General features: G+C 44.8%; 1 protein-coding gene across 1 annotated transcript in view; it reads left to right on the top strand.

The window, feature by feature from the left end:
* The first annotated feature begins 470 nt into the window (after positions 1 to 470).
* The window catches only part of plxnb3 (plexin B3), a 60,810-nt gene continuing 44,827 nt past the window's right edge, over positions 471 to 16,453 (top strand). Inside the window, exon 1 of the mRNA XM_036532604.1 lies at positions 471 to 709. The gene's annotated coding sequence lies outside the window, so the exon portion shown is untranslated. The remainder of the gene's footprint in view (positions 710 to 16,453) is intronic.

Here is a 16,453-nt window from a genome sequence, read left to right as displayed (position 1 = left end):
ATAAATAAATAAATAAATAAAATCGACATGGTATTTATTGCGACGACCAACGATAACGTGGCAACAGTCGTCAAATAAATCTTTTAAATAGCACAATTATGTATGGTAACGAGAATATTTTCTTGAGAAATGATTTTATTCAGAGATGATTTTGTTGAGAAATGTGTAAGTATGCGCACAATTTGACAGATCTAAAGAATTTATTTTGACAGGATAACACAACGCGGCACGACACGACACATCTCCAGATAGTTGCAGTCTGGGCACGATAATACTAGTTCCAAAAATCTAAATCACATCAAATCGCCTGATATTACAGTAACGCTAGGACAGATGTGGATCTCAACACTCACCGACAGGTGTCGCTGCAAACCCGCATTTGCGCTTCCCACCGCTCCCTCTCAGCGCTCCTGCGGGAACTCTTCGCTGAGACTTTTTTTGTGTTTCATTCCTATCAGATACCGACTGGCTGGCGCTGCGGGTTTAACTTCTCCGCCTCGATCGAGGAAAGTTTTAGTCGTAATACTACTGCTTGCGTGGGGATCGGGGATGAACTCCCATTTTTGTCGGTCACCCGGAGGGGTTCGATGTCGCTGCGTAAATTGTTAAAGGTTCACAGTTAGCTATCATTTTGGTGAGTTTTTTTCGGGCTCCTGGTTGTGTCAAAGTCAGTGCACAACCCCGCAGCGCAGGATCCTCGTAAGGAAAGGTAAGTCCAGTTTTCTAATTTAGCAATATGATTTCAGTTGGTGGAGTAGCTAACTAGCTAGTTGAATAACCACGTAGGTAGCTAACGCTACACTGACAGTCATTCAGATTGCTGTATTAAGATTGCTCTCTTTAAACCAGAACGTTTAGCTAACAGCTCTTACACTATCTTACCAGGTATCTAACGTTAGCCACGGGGTTAGAACGGGATTGACTTGTTAGCTTAGCTAGGCTATTATGCGCTTGTTGCGCAACTGTCGATCAGGTGCAGCGGCAGTAGGACTGGGGTTAAAATTAATCAAGTTCTAGCAAGCTAGCAGCCCGCTAACGTTAGGAAACGACAGCCTTGCCTGCTTTGTTAGCTGGCTAACGTTGTAGCTCAGGAGGGCTAACTTGCGGACAAAATACTTCGCATTCTTCCACGCACGGGTTGCTTGAAGTGTTTAACAGGCTCCAGTTCACCCATTCATACAGGAGCGATGCTTCTGGTGGAAATAATTTAGTATGGTGAAATTATGGCTGTGTTCTCCAGCAACCAGCTTGCCTGGGGATTTAAATGATTTTGCGTCGATGTGATTGTTAACAGATGACAAAGTAACTTTTCGACGGACACCGGTGTCTGTTTTGGATACTGTGCACATCTATACGTTTGAAAGCTGTTGTTGGTAACTGATTAGCTAGCTGTCCGTTATTTGCTGGCTAGTTACCCAGTTATAACTTGCTCTTTTGCCAGCTGGCAGGCTGGCATGCTATCTTGTGATGGGAGCTCTGATGGGATGTGTCTATTGAAAATCTCCGATTTGAACAAACCCATATTTTGTTCAAATTGTGCAGTCTTGGAAACAGCTGCACCATGCCGCGGTATTCTCCTGGAACATTTCCCTATAATTCACGATAGCTAAGTATATGGCTCAAGATATCTGTGATACTGCTTTTTTCCCCCTCGAAACAGACGGTACAGACAGGAGATTTTTTTGAACGGCTCACTAACCATTAACTTTGCCACCTTTGAACGGCAGAGAAACAGTGATGACAGGTCGTGGATAACAAGCGAATTTGTGATTATCCGACTAAATTCGTGAATACATTTGAGCACCAGTGATGAAGGAGGAAATCTCCACCAAATTGATCTCTTCAGAGCTTCTGCAGATTTAATAGATTGCAGTTACCATTTTTTTTTCTGCCAAAAGGCATCTGTTTGTACGTGTCTCCTTTATAGAGACCATTCTGGTGCATTCAATCACATTGATGTATGCTGTGACTACCCTTCTATAAGACGCTCAGGTACACATGGTTATTATGCACCTAAAGGGTAAAATTGAGTCTTGTACTTACAAATCAGAGTCCCCTTTCGAAATAAAACAATCTCAGGTCAAACTCAGTGTGCATGGCTCATATCCCTAACATTATCTCCCGTTGATCTCAGAATTAAACACATTTGAAAGAAAATTAAAACTGAACTGACACTAAACCATACTTCTTTAGGTGTGATTTATTGTGGAACTGTTTCAAGTGAAGTCGGCAAGTTATGAATGGGTGATATGTGAGATTCAAACATACTGAGAATGCAAGGAAAATGAGAGACACTGCTTTGGTAACCAGAATACAGAATTTACAAATCAGTCATTGTCCAAACAATATGTCTGAATGTACAATCCAAGCCAAACACACAGCCACTGATATACAGTTTCTGTGTGGGCACGATGAAGACTTGTCAAGTCATTTGCCCTGCAGAGTGTATTTTATGAACTGTCTTTATTCCTTTTTTTAATATGAGCTGCAAATAAAATGTTCTTTCACAGTCCTGCAATGAGGCAGGCAACATGAAAGGGGACACCCAGTGTGATTTGAATTTGAGATTTGGATTGACTTGCTAACAGGTTTGCGTAAGGATACAATTTTTTCTTTGACCACAATGTGTGTGGTGGTGTTGTGCTAATGTAATGGTACCTCTCAAAGGGCAGGTTGGTGTGATAGCAAAGCTGTGTTCACGTGAGTGTAACTCCTGTCCACGAGCTTTGGGTCGATCTGATTTTGGGTTGAATTGTGTCTGATTTCTTCCCTTTTCTCCTCCCTTTTCCTTTTTTCTTTCTCTTTCCGCAGTCTGATTTCACTCAGTTTTTCCCCCTCGTAGTGTCTGTAATTAATCCGCTCCCTCTCTCCCCTCTGCCGGTGGGATTAGGGGATTTCCACAGCGCTGATTACTGTGTGTCTTGTTAATAATCCCTAATCTGCTCCCCCTGCCCCCCAACCACCCTGCATAGCTGTGCAGTTTGTATGCGACCCCAGCGTCGCCCCCCCCCCCCTTTTTTTTTTGGAGAGTTGGCTGTCTCTAAACTCTACCTCCTTAACCCACAGTGGATTAGCCTAAGTAAAGTTGCTTGCCCAGATCTGAGTGTGGTGAGTGGCTCTGACTTCAGACACACCTCTGTGTGGTTGTTGCATATATTTTGGCATCTGGGTTTTCTGTAAATAGGTGAAGCCGTTGGTGACTTGGCAGAAATGTGGTGTACCCTTTATATGGTTTATTTTAGCAGCGGAACTGAAGTTATGAGTTAAGAAAAGTGATCATTTGCATCTCAGTCATAGTATTTGTCATAGATTATACTCATTATTGATTAGTTATCCTGAACAATTATAGTAATTTACATAATGGACCGATTCATTCAGATGTGTAATCTCATCAGAGCCAATCTGGTGTTTACCAGCACTCTTCATGAACAATTGCCTAGATGCTGCAGTGTTTTCCATGTATTAATTGTATTTCCAACTTTCTCCCCCAGCGGATGGGGGAGCAGGCTGTTGGGCAGTGTAACATATTGACTCTAAATACCCACCATTGCATTAGGATTAGAGAGGGGATTGGGCCCGTACTGGCCATGTGTGGATGATGCAAAGCTAAGAAGGGCCTTTGTTCAGCCCCTGTCTGTCGACCTCCCCCTCCCTCCCCGAGACACACACACGCGCAAACGCACACAAACACACGCAAACATACACACTCACAGCATATCGCTGGGTGTGTCCTAAATCACAGATTTCTTTAATCTGGGCTATGCGGGAGATCAGTTAAGCAAATGGCGAACGGGTAGGTGAAATTAAATTAAGGTTCTTGTGGTCAGTGTTTGAGGGTCTAGGCCCCTTCAGTTAGTTGTGTCTGCTGTGCGCTCGGAGCCGCGCCAGGCCGGGCCCTATCGCCTCGGGATCTGCGGGCCCGAGGCCCGTGTGCTCCTGCGCCTGTGACTCTCAGAGAAACATCCTCATGCAGGTATGCAAATACCCCCCTGCTCTGTCTGAGCCAATGCAAATCCGCACAGGAAGCCAGGAGTGGACGCACAGGTCTGGCCAGTTCAGTCATTAGTGAGTGGGGGGAGGGGAGGGGAGGGGACGCTCAAGCTGGGACCCGGGGGGGGAGAGGGGGGCTCCGGGGGTGCCTGTTTCACGACACCTGTTCTGAAACGAGATTAGCGTACTTGTTTTGTCATGCTAAAAATGTGTGCCTGTGTGCGCATGAGGAGGGTGAGTGCGAGTGTGTTTTTATGCTTGTGTGTGCACACAAGAGTGTGTGTGTGTGTGTGTGTGGTTGTCTTTATGTGCATGTGTGTGTGTACGTGCGCATGCATGGGGTGCGTGTTTGTATGTTATTATGATTGTGTGTGCACACTGGAGTGTGTGTGTGTGCGCGTGCATGTGTTTGTGTGTGTGTGTGTGTGTGTGTGTGCGCATGGGGGTGAGTGTGAGTATGTTTTTAGGATTGTGTGTGTGTGTGTGTATGTGTGTGTGTGTGTGTGTGTGTGTGTGTGTGTGTGTGTGTGTGTGTGTGTGTGTGTGTGCATGTGGGGGTGACTGTGAGTATGTTTTTAGGATTGTGTGTGTGTGTGTGTGAGTGGCGGTACGGATTTGTATGCGTGCGACTGTGTGAGATTAGAGCTGTAATCATCTCTAGAGTTCCTCATTGTCACATGCAGGTCCCCGGCAGTTCATTGTGAAACATTTCATAACTCCCAGCGACCTGAGCTTAGTGTGCGTATTATGACTCCTGAAAATTGCAAGCAAGTGTACCATGAATGAACCTGACACGCATTATGAATGGCGTGCAGTCAGAGAAGTCGGGGGCTGACACACGGCCGAGTTTCAATTATTGGAAATCATGCTGTGTGTCACCGCCTTGTAAATTGTAACTGTACAATTTTAGACTCATACAGTGCCACCCACTGATTACCGATGCCACCCTATATATGTAAAATGCGCTGGAACCGGATTACACACCAATAGCTTGCACTCGCTCTCAGTTACGTTTAGATGAAGTGCAGTGGTGTGAAACTATATTTTGGTACATGCTTCTGAAGGATTCACTTTAAATCAACTCTGACCTCACACACACACTTTGACCTCACACACACATTACTATTTAAAACAGATCTAAAACTTTTTTTTTTTTTACACTGTTTTACTCGTTAAAACTGCTCTACCCACACTCACAAGAGGTTCAGAGTCACTACCCGGCAGTTTCTCTCTGAGTCCCGTGTTTCTGTTTTTCATAGTGGCAGCTGTTTGCAAATGGAGTGTAAATCCTCATCTTCTCACCACAATGAAATCAATTCCTCATTCTCTGTCTGTCTTGATGTCGTTGTTTGCCTCTTTCGTCTGTTTTGTGCCGCCACTCTCGCTGCTTTCCTCGCTGTGGGTGTAAGGGGAATACTAACAGCTTACAGAAAACAGATTACAGCGCATTGTGTTATTGAATTTTTTTTTTTTCCTCCCTGGTGGTTAGCGGTCCCTCGCTGCTCTGGCAGATTGACACTGAATGGGAATCGGTAGGAAACCTCAAAACTGCTGACGCCGACTCGCAGATCGTAAGGGGGCTCGCCGGAGATTCGGCTGTCTCTGATTGGATCTGACGCCCGCCGCGATCTACAGGTGCGCCCGCTAAAACCTGCGGTCGCAAGAAGAAGGGAGAAAAATGAACCGAGAAAACTTTGAAGGCCTAAAGTCATTAAAAGAGCTAAACTGGGGTATTGTTCTTATCCTGACCTCTTGCCTTTCAATCAGACACGTGTTGGGCTTTGGAATTATTATCTGACTGTCGTGCAGCATGCAAGTGTGTCAGCTGATTAAAAGCAAAGCCTGCGCCACTCAATCTGTCAAACCATCTGCCTGATTTAGTCTGATTTCTATTATTCAGCCTAAATTCACCTAAATTGCAAAACTGTGTGTCCAGGGGGTAGAGCGATGTCAGAACTGTGCTGTGTCCGCTAAGTGAGTCAGACTATGATTATTGTCCTGTTTTATCCAAAGTCCAAAGATGTTATTAGATTTTCTGTACAGGCTATGTGTATGTTTTAAACCATATATAGAAGACTTGATTGGACTTGCTGCTTGCATTAGTTAAGTGCAGTCATTGTGATAGGTAGCCTATATAAGTTTCACCCTCCTGTATGTTCCTCAGCAGCTGTGACTGTTGCTGTATCTCCTATATCCATTTTGCGCTAAGCCAATTCTTTCCAGACTGACAGTTGTGAAGGTAATTTTGAGAGGGGGTTGGGTTGCTATGGCTTTCCATTCAATGCAGCTCAGTTTACTTGAAGGCCGAAGCCTAAATGCAGCAGGGTGACCCGTGGGCGGGACTCCTTCCGAACGGGCATGCCCTCAGACGCGTATTCCACTCCCACAGCGTTGCAGCTCTCGGAAGCTGTGCACAGCACAGTTATGGTGCCAGCGTTATCGTGGGACGCTCTGACATGCGTCTCTCCCGAGAGGTCCGGAGCCGTTTGGCTAAATTGGTCGTGCATGAGCGCAGCCCGCGCTGCGGATCGCACCGATTGGTCACGGTTCCAAATGTTATTCTGGGGAGTGTTCCAGGCTCGGATCACATTTTGACAGGAAGTGCCTCCCACTGTGTGCACTGTGGCCCCGTGTCGCTTTCACAGTAACGCCAGCGAGGGCAGGAATAACAGGCGTGCGTGTGTGTGTGTATGTTTGTGTGTGTGTGCGCGCGCGAGTGTGTGTGTGTGTGTGCATGGGTGTGTGTGCGTGTGTGTGTGCTTTATTTGCTGTATTAAAACATAAACTATTTCACGACCAGCAAAAGTGAATTAAGTTTAATTTGGGGGCAAAATGCATATTTAGCCCAATGTTTGTTAGCTAGCTATCAAGGGCTGCATTTTGAACAGCCAAATAATTAGCTGTAGTACATAGTGTAATAATAATAGTAATAATAGCAGCAATTACAAAAAAATAACAGCAATAGTTGTAATCACTGTGCTGCAAAAACAACGGATGCTGTTATGGCTGGTTGTGTTTTATTTAATTAGTTGAGGAACAGACGTCTTGTTTTCCTCCATATGGCGAAGCTGATCCACCTCTCCCGTCTCGGAGGACGTTAGCGCAGGTTCCCACCACGTGTTGCCATTGTGTTCCTCTGCGCGGTTCACAAAGGGTGCGGCCTACCCGAGGATACAGCGGTTTGGTTTGGAATGGTACCGGGTGCATGGTGGTGCTTTACCTCACTCAGAATTCCCCGGTGAGTTCTCAGCCCCATTGTGTTTGATTGAGCGAGAGTAGCCCGGGGGGGGGGGGGGCGCTTTAAACGCTACGCTAGGGGCCTGCGGTCCCCGTTCCTCCGCGTTCGGGCGCGGAGAGAGGAGGGATTGCGAGCTGGGAGGAGCCTCGGGAGGCCCGCGGCGCCCCCCCTGGGCCAATCCCAGGAGATTGGGTTAGGGACAGGAATCTGAGCGGAGCGCAGACAGATTAGGAGCTCCCAGTTCAGACGTGGATGCTGTCGAGTGCTGAGGCTGTGTGTGTGTGTGTGTGTGTGTGCGCGCGTGTGTGTGTGAAGAGCCCTTGATCGTGCCAACTGCTGCGTTTCCTTCCCATCTCCTGTCAAACCGCACCCCTCGCCAAAGAGGAACTTCTGTCTCCAATGCGCTCGAGGTGCCATTAAAAATTAATGTCTTTTTTTCATACATTATTTTTCCATGCATTCTTCCAATGAATTTTCATGTGGGGTACCTTCAGATTTTTGGGGGGATTTTTTCCACATAAACCACATTTAATTTTTCTCCCAAGAGACAACTCAATTCCTGTAAAATTATTTAGATTTAACCAGATTTGATACCTTGGTATTTGTGCAAAACAAAAACGAAGATCAGATTCTTCTCAATTTCCCTTGAACAATGAGAAGAATAGTTCTGAAATGACCACTGGCTGCCATTTTGCAAATACCGCTCTCTTCTGTGGATCAAAGATACCACTCAGGTTGGGGATTTTGCTGAAATAATCCAGAATTCATTTAAGGGAAAGCCAGATACTCACCCCCTCCTCCACAGTAGGCTCAAGGGTGGAAAAAATGGTTCCTCACCAAGGTTCAGAATTTAAATTGGGGGGGGGGGGACGACACTGACAATTTCTTGCAATTTTAGTGAATTAGGTGGTGACACGGTGAGGAAGCAGCCTCAGTGATTGGAGCCTGTGGCTGATTCTTCTCTCTTTGCATTTCCGAGTGCAGATAGCAGTTATCAGCGCAGTGAGGAGTGTGCCCTGAAAATATGCCTTAACCCATTCAGAGCTGATACTCGGAAAAATGAACGATTTGTCTCTGAGGCTTGAATCCTGTGGAGAGTTTGGGTAATCCCATTTGCAGTTCCCCTATCCACAAGCCAGTAATAGAATGAAAACTATCTGAAGATGATTGTTGTGCTACTACAATGCTTCACAATCAGGTAATATGAAAAGAGAGAGGACGGTGTGAGTTACCTGGAGCTTCAAGGACACCCCGAGGACACTCCTGAATCCTGACCGCATGAATTATTGACCATAGAACCTTCGCATTCAGAGAAGAAAATATAATTTATGTTAGAACAAGCAGGGGATTAATTACTTTTTCAAAATGTAAAGCAGATTTCATCAAAGTATGCGGAGCATTTGCTCAGATTGAGTAGGCGGTTCTTTGATGGATCGAGGAGAGAACTCCTGTTGTGGAATCTGAGGAAGGCATCTTCAGAGCTCGTTTGTGTGTCAGATAGATGGTGGCTAATGTTTGGAAATGGCTGCCAGCGCTCCCTGGCATAGTCAGATGATATTTACTCTATTCTGTCCTTTCCCACATCCCCCATGTCAGCTGACTGGGGCTTATTACTGTCTGGCACCAAAAGTTAGGGAGTGTTAAATCTCCCACAACAGGACGAATTCCGCTCCGTATTTTTGAGGAGATTGGCGGATTCCCTTCGGTAAACCTGTACTTACTCTCCCTGGCAGCCTGGCGTTCAGCTCTCCCCCAGGAGATGCGGTTGTATAAAGGCAGTTTTCTCCACTCTGAGGAGTGCGGCTGTGCTCTGTGTGTTTGCTCCCAGCATGCGCTCACAGAGGCAGGCAAGCGCACGTCGGAGGCGGGCGGAGATTTTTAACTTCTCTTTAAACCTTTTAGCGAGCCGGGCCGCTGCCAGCGGCGGCTCAAACAGCCGTCCTCCCCTTCGGTTTTCTCTGCCCCGGCCGGTGCCCTCCTCTCACGGTCCCCGGCTGTTGCCTCTCTCTCTCTCTCTCACATCTGTCACACCCCTCTCCCTCGATCCCTCCCTCCCTCCCTCTTGGCCACTCTCTCAAAAGACTGGCTGTCCATTTGAGGCAGTTAATGAAATTTGGCTTTTTATCCCATTAGACAGGTCAAAGGAGCACAGGTCGCAGTGCCAATTTAGCTCGGTTTTTTTCTCCCAAGTTCAAGTAGGCTTTATTGACATGACGAGACTTGGCTAAGCTGTGGTGTTGACAAAGCCTTTTTTGAACAATAAAATGCATGATTAGGACCCCAGAATCGACTCAAAAAGTGAACCCCCCCTCCCCTCCTTTTTTCTGTCTCACTCTTTCCCTCAGACGGTGGAGTTACTCGGTGTGTGTGTGCGGTTTGAGGGAGAGTTAATTTTACAATGCGAGCGTGTGTTTTGGCCAGGATTTGCTGCGGTGCCCACCCTCTGTGAGGACAGAGGGCCACTCTCACTCTCGCTGTCTGGTGGGCAGATCCTGGGCGGTTTCTCTCCAGGCCAAGATAATCATTGGGATTGCTGTGCGGGAGATGTGGACAGTGGGAGAGAGATTTATATTTATTCCTTCTCACTTCCAGCTACCTCCTCCTCTCCCTGGCTTTTGTACTCCATTCTCACTCTCTCTCCTTCTCTTTTTCTCACTTTCTCTGTCCCTCCTTCCTTTTCTCTTTCTCCCTTCTTTCGCACTCCCTTACTCTCCCTCTCTCTCCCTCTCCCCTATCTCTCTCTCCCTCTTCTTAACCATCTCCCCCCCTCTCTCAACCCCCTCTTTCTCTCTTTCCCTTCCTCCCTCTCTCGCTATCTCCTCAGCTCCTTCCTCTCTGTGTCTCTCCCACTCTCTCTTCTCCCTCTCTCTCTCTCTCTCCCTCCCTCTCTCTCCTCTCCCTCTCTCTGTTCTCCCTCTCTCTCTCTGCTCAGCTCCTTCCTGCCTGTGTCTCTCCCCCTGTGTGATGGAGATTCGCAGGGCAGATTATAGTCTGTGTAATAATGTGTGTCAGAGACAGGGGTGGCAGTTTAATTGGTGCCTTTGCCACACAGCTGTCAGATAGCAGAAGCATCTGTTTCCCTCCTCAGCGCAGAGCAGACTCGGGCTGCATGCTATCATTTACTTGTTTAACTGGTTAGTAGTTAAGCGTGTATTTTCTTAAAACTTCATCCCATTACAAGAAAGTCTATGTTACTTTTGTTTTGCATCAACAGATGAAGATGAAACAACAAGATTTTCAGCGCTGAGAGAGGGCCAGGTAATAATAGTCACTGCTATTCAAATTAGGGTGACAGCCATGCATGTTAAAGGCTGGCAGGGCATACCCCGTATTTGGCACGTAATAGAAGCCAAGTGCAGTGAAAATATCACCCAGAAGACAATTCGAAAGTGTGATCACAGATCACAGTTTCTATATTCAGATGTTATGGAAAGATCTTTCGTGTGGTTTAATGTGACATTCCATCGGCGTAGGACGTACTACATAAATCAAAAGTTTCTTGATATTAGCACGATAAGCCTACGGTTCAGTGGAATGGAGTGAGTTGTGTTGTTATTGAGGTTTTGAGTCTATATCCTGTAATCTCACAAGTCTTACGCACCGAACAGAAGACAGATGCAATATTTCAGAAATGATTCATTAATTTCCATACACATTTCAAAAACCTCTGTACCCATTTTCATGTATCTGGTGTATCAGTTGTAAAAGTTTTTTCCTTTCACTCGATTCTTGTTGTTGACAATCCCAGAGTGCCTGTTCTGAGAAACTGTGCCTGAACGGACTACTGTTACACTGCAGGGCGAGAAAGTCCTAATTGCTGGGAACAGAGGGGGGGGTGATGTAACTGACTGTACTCGTTTGGAGTGGAGGGAGGGTGCTGTAACTGACTGTGTACTTGCTTGCAGCAGAGGGAGGGTGGTGTAACTGCCTGTGTATGTGTCACCGCATATGACCAGCGAGTTGCAAAACAGCCAGCAGGGTGGATGAAAGATGGTCCTTTTACGTTTAGGTGGAGAGTGAATGTCCTATGAGAGATTCGTCTCGTGGATTCCACCATTCCCCACAGTATGATTTCATATTTCCTTCCAATCAAACGGGGTTTGAGCTGTGAACAGCTGGCTAGGGGCAGCTGCAGTATTAAGGTAAGAAATAATGAAGTGTATTTATAGACCTCTAATAGTTCAATGATTGTTCGTCTTTATTTGTCTGTGTGTTTGGCCGTTGCCCTCGTCCAGAGACTTTAAAGGCCGTCGCTGCAAGATTGCAGAGCAGATGATCATTGCAAATGATAATTAGGCCTATGTCTTGATCCAAAAATAAAATTGCTCGTCAGATAGTCTGAAATGTAATATAATAGCTTCCTAGGCTGGGATGAAATCCAGACTTGAACCACCCACCATTAAAAAAAAAAAAGACAGCCAATAGCTACCTTGTATGGCTGGTTTGCATGTTAGAGGCTAGAGGCACAACCCACAAACATAAAATGCTAAATGTGTTGGTTTTGTCATTTTGAACACCATCATTGGTTTTGGATCCTTAGTCACGTTGCTCTGGCTGCATATCATACATTGATCTTTTTACTGTTGTGATTTAATCAGGGAGCCTGTGTATTGCAGTCTTATGTAGGCTTTCTGTTTCTCATCATTCCTTATCAGAGACTGTGTGTGCACAGGGTGTGTGCTTTGTGTTCCAAATCAGTTGTGTAAGCAGTGTAAAGCCCGGAGAGAAAATCAAATAAATAGTGATGAATCTTAAATGGAACGTTACAAGAAGAAATTTGAAATGATTAAATGCAGCAGTTCATAAAGCAGTTGCCATTTTAAATTGCTGTTGCAACAGTGGAGATAAGCGAATTTTGCATACTCAGTGTATTTATACTAGTTGTGCGTAAACTGACGTGCAGACGTTCAAATAAACAATATTTGTAGGTGAATGAATTTATACCAAGAGTTAGCTTTTAATGCTATGCTTGTAAGGCATAGTTCCTTACTTCAGTATCTTACTTTAGTACGGATCTGAGTACAAGGCAGGGTTTTAAAATAATGCACCTCACCTTACATTCAGTAAGAAGTAAAAATTGCTAACGCTAAGTGCTGCAGGGTGGCACAACTGGCCAATGGATGCTTTCAGTAATTGCAGCGTATGGCCAACCTGGCTTTGGGGAAACGAACAAGCCTATCAGCAGTGACCGTGTCAAGAAAAAAAAAAGTGGATGAAAAGATGGGCGAGTGCCCAGGGGACTGAGAGGGAGCTGCGGTGCCAGGTTTAAGATCATGGCGGTTAATGATGCAGAAGCATCAAACAGCTGTCACGCTGCTAAAAAAAAAAACAATGGTGTCACCGAAAATAACGTGAGGTTATAGTGCGAAGTGCGTTCGTGATGTTATAGCGCTTTTTTTTTTTACAATTGCTAAGGTAACCAAGTTTTTGTTTTTGCAAAACATGTAAAACTTCTGGTTGGCATGCTGAATTTCAGACCATTTTTTTGGTCTTGGCTTACAAACTTGTGCCCTGCAGGAATTCTGACACCTTCTGTGGTGAGTAAGAACATTTCTTTCTGCCTTTGATTGCTTGAGTTTCAGTCAGGAGAAATTCTCTGCACTGAAAAAAAAAAAAAAGGGGGGGGGGGGGGGGGGGTTGTCTTATAATGTGTCAGTGTGGCTAATTTACAAAAAATGTGGGGTGGGCTAAATACTTAAAGTAAATGGGAATGCTCCAGTACAACAAATATCAACAAAAACACATAATCAGTTAATCAGTTAGTGTAAATCAAATAATTCTTGGTGTTGAATATTTCAAACAGTTCTGATTTAACTCAGCATTGCTCTGCTGCCACGACTCTAACCTGTAGCGCCTTTTTACAGGGCACTTAAACCAAACAGAAAATGAGAGACATATAAAAACACAGTATTAAAATATAAGTATAAAATTTTTCTTTTTATACTATCGAAGAATGGAAATCAAGTTTAAATAAACTGGTGTTTCATGGGGACATCAAAGTAGGCTCTTTTCTTAGCTGTGTTCCCAGCCCTGATGTGTTCTGGGAAGGTGTTCCATAGTTTATTAGCTGTCACAGAGGAAGCTAGGTCACCCTTTGTCTTTAAATGAGTTGTGAGAACACAAAGAAAGCCCTTATCTGACAACCTGAGGTCCCATTGTGGTGGATGGGGAGTCTGTATCTCAGAGGTGTGTTCGGTGGCTGGGCCTTGTAATGCCTTGAAAGCAATCGGCTCAATCCTAAAATCAATTCTAGAAACCACTGATAGCCCGTGGAAGGAGAGGCTAAGCTTGAAGTGAAACTGTTTGTGTCCTCTTGTTTGCTCTGGTTAGAGGTATAGCAGCGCCATTCTGTACTAGCCGAAGGCTGGCTAATGCATTGCTGTGTGGAGTTCCAAAAAGACCACAGCGGAGGTAAACACATGAGAAGGTGAATGAGTGGATGGGTTTCTCATGGCGAATGGCTGAGAGAAAGATCCAATTCTAGATATATTTCTCAGTTGAAAGAAAAACGTCTGACATTCTTGTTGTATAAACAAATCCTGATGTCTCACTCTAAGGTTCCTTGGTAAGACTGATGTAGGTCCATCTATTGTTCAGGGCCCGGAAGTATGACTGTCAGAATTTAGCTGGAGTATATTCAGTGCCATCCAATCTTGAACATCAGTGAGATATTTATGTACGCTATTTTCCACGTAACTATACTATTTTATATTTAACGCTATATTTCACAGCTATAGTTGCAGATTATATACATAAAAGGTGAAAGCTGTTGCTATGCTCAAGAATAATGTGGCCATGAAGCAGCATATAGGCTAAACTGAGAACATCATTGCCCGTAGTACAGATCCCTGTGGCACTCCTTAATGCAATGGAAGGCTTCCCACTTGAACCTCGTTAAACAGCTAGCTTCTAGTAAATGGCCAGGTGCCAGTGTTTTAGCTAGCTAGTTGGCAGGTGCAGTGGTTGTCTGTTGTTTCCTACCATTCGAGTGGAGGGTTGTATCTGAGGTGTGTATCTGACATTCCTCAGTATGTAAATGTACTTCAAAATAATCTAAGCCAATACAGGTCATTTTTTACATGGTCGCATGTCTGCTGTTGCTGTACACCTACTGGCCAACTTGGCTGGAGACTAAAAACCATTAGCAGGGATTTTAAAAAAATAAAAGAAGTTGGAATTGTACCAGCGTTGGAGAGGGATATTGATGATTGCCTAGAGAAGTGTATGAAACTGTGTGCAGTGGCATGACTAGAGTGTGTCATTGAGAGAACGAGTTGAAGAGTTCATAAACTCGCCAGCTCATCGGCTGTAATCATTTCAAATTCTGCAAATTTTGCCGTATTCTCTCACATGGCGTGACATGTTCTCAGCCACATTTACAGGGTGTGGACTATTATTTTTGGTGTTACCAAAATTATTACTGATAAAAAAATTCTCTTTTATCTCAGATGAGTCAAGAATTGCATTTCAGTAACAATCTGACCAATGACACTGAACACTGCCGTGGAGTTGTTAACATGCACAGATCCAAGTCAACAGATCATGTTATTTGTAGTGAATTCGTCATTATTATTATTTTATTGCCATTTAGCAGATGCTCTTATCCAGGGTGACTTACACATTGCACCTAGTTAAGTGGCGTCAATAAGTTGCACAAACAGGGCAGTGCTTACCGCCGTCCCACAGTTTTCCTTGTTTTTTCCTGTTTAATGTTCAGTGTCTTTCAGTAATCACCTTTCCTTCTGTTGAGCAGCACTGAGCGTGCGGTTGTTTTTTCCCGACGCAGAGGTACTGTAATCTTTCCTGTGTGTTGTGGTTCCTGTTTCAGACGGGGTTTTGTTTGAGATCATTTCTGTTGGTTTCTCTTTTACCACCCCCCCCACTGTCGTGTCCTTGACTATGGACTGTGGTCTAACCTGTCGTGCCACCCAAACGCCAGATGACTCCGTCAGCAGCTCTTTGTCTTAGAGCAAACATTGCAGCCTTCCTCTCGGACTGTTTTTCCTCCGTCTCTCTCTCTCTCTCTCTTTCTCTCTCTCTCTCTCTCGGAGTGTTATTATTAGTTGGGACCAAGCTTCATCAGTGCCAAGGCAGCCTATTGTTATTGCTTGATTTTTTTTTCCGGTCATTTAAAAAAAATGGCTGGAAAACCCAGACAGTTACTGGAACAGTGCAGGGATGTACTAGCCTGTCGGGTGTGTCCACAAAATGACAGTGACCCTTGTATTAAAAGTTTGAAATAAAACAAGGTAGTATTAAATATGTAAAATGGATCAACTATATATGTCTCTTCAGTTGTTTTGTGAAATGACGGCATTTGATCAATTGTAAAGCATGTCAGCCTTGGTCTGAGGAAGTGGACTGCAGATTGTTTAAAGAAAGGAGTGTATCCACTGTGGGTCTGCGGTCAGCAGTGAGTCATGCTCTGTGTCTGGGGGGGGGCATTCGCGAAAAGGAGGTCGGGTTATTCCACGTCTTCCGCCGGTGGGCGGGTGAGCGGGTGTAACACTGCGTGTGCAACTTCCTTATTGAGCCGCTGTCTCTTTAAATCCATTAGAAATTCTCTCAAAAGTCTCCATATGCGAGATTGTAAGGTCCGAGCGGAGGAGGGCGAGCCTTGATCCCATGGTGTGAGGCAGGACGTGTCCAGAACCCTTCGGACTGCACAGGAAAGGAGAAGCTAAACATCTGAGTCATTTTCACTGGAGTTTTACTCGATTGGAGAGAAACCACTGTTATTGTCATAGATAAAACGCAACTGTCAAAACAAATTTCAACGAGTTCCTCTTTTAAAGACATTAAATGAGCACTGAAGTAAGGTAGGTGGGGGGGAGCAAAAGAAGAGGTTCAAAGAGCTCAAGTTGAACAGAAAAGTGAATGTCTCACCAGCTGATTGCGGTTGAAAAACCTGCCAGGGCTTCGTCAGCGCAGTGCGTTAGTACGCCCCTGTCTCAAAGCATTGTTCAAAAGGCATAATGATATTTCATAACAGCATGGTACAGACAAGGATCATAGGAGAATAGAATGCATTACAAAAATGCAAATCACTATGAAAGTTTTAAATGCCCAGTAAAATACCTAAATTAGAAAAGTCTCTTCTGAAAGCTCTTCTGGCTTTAGTATTGATCATGATGGAGAGTGATATTGGCAGTTTGTTGAGCAAGAATAATGACAGTTTTAATCCTGTGTTTCTTCCCTCTGTGTGCCGAAGCGATCCCATAATTT

This window comes from Megalops cyprinoides, chromosome 7, assembly GCF_013368585.1.
Source record: "Megalops cyprinoides isolate fMegCyp1 chromosome 7, fMegCyp1.pri, whole genome shotgun sequence".
Classification (NCBI taxonomy): domain Eukaryota; kingdom Metazoa; phylum Chordata; class Actinopteri; order Elopiformes; family Megalopidae; genus Megalops; species Megalops cyprinoides.
Note: the sequence above shows the minus strand (reverse complement) of the source record. Positions and strands in the feature narration are given on the sequence as shown.